This window comes from Brassica oleracea, chromosome C7 (genome assembly GCF_000695525.1).
Source record: "Brassica oleracea var. oleracea cultivar TO1000 chromosome C7, BOL, whole genome shotgun sequence".
NCBI lineage: Eukaryota > Viridiplantae > Streptophyta > Magnoliopsida > Brassicales > Brassicaceae > Brassica > Brassica oleracea.
In genome coordinates this window covers 34,893,823-34,894,188 of record NC_027754.1, presented here as the reverse complement: position 1 = coordinate 34,894,188, position 366 = coordinate 34,893,823, and positions in this window count along the sequence as shown.

Below are 366 nucleotides of genomic sequence, written 5' to 3'. Positions count from 1 at the left end.
AGTCTAAGACACTTAATAAGGGTTATATAAGTGTTATTCAAACCGAAAAACATTGTTTTTGATTTAAAAACCTTGTTTCCTCGGAAAAACCTCGGAATATTCTGAGGAAATTCTGAGGAAAAACAAATTTCTCGGTATTTCTTAAAAAAAAAAAAATCAATGGTAGTCTGTTTCCGAGTTGTCATCACCAGATGAATCTGAATCTGGATCTTGGTGAAACTCTCCAATCACTGGTTCATCATCTACGTGAACAACGGCTTCCTCTCCGAAGTCGGTTAAATCGATTACAAGGCTAACTCCAGCTAAATCTTCTGCTGCACTTAAGTTGCCGGATGTGCTTGGTTGTAGTGGGTCTTCCAGCTCAGA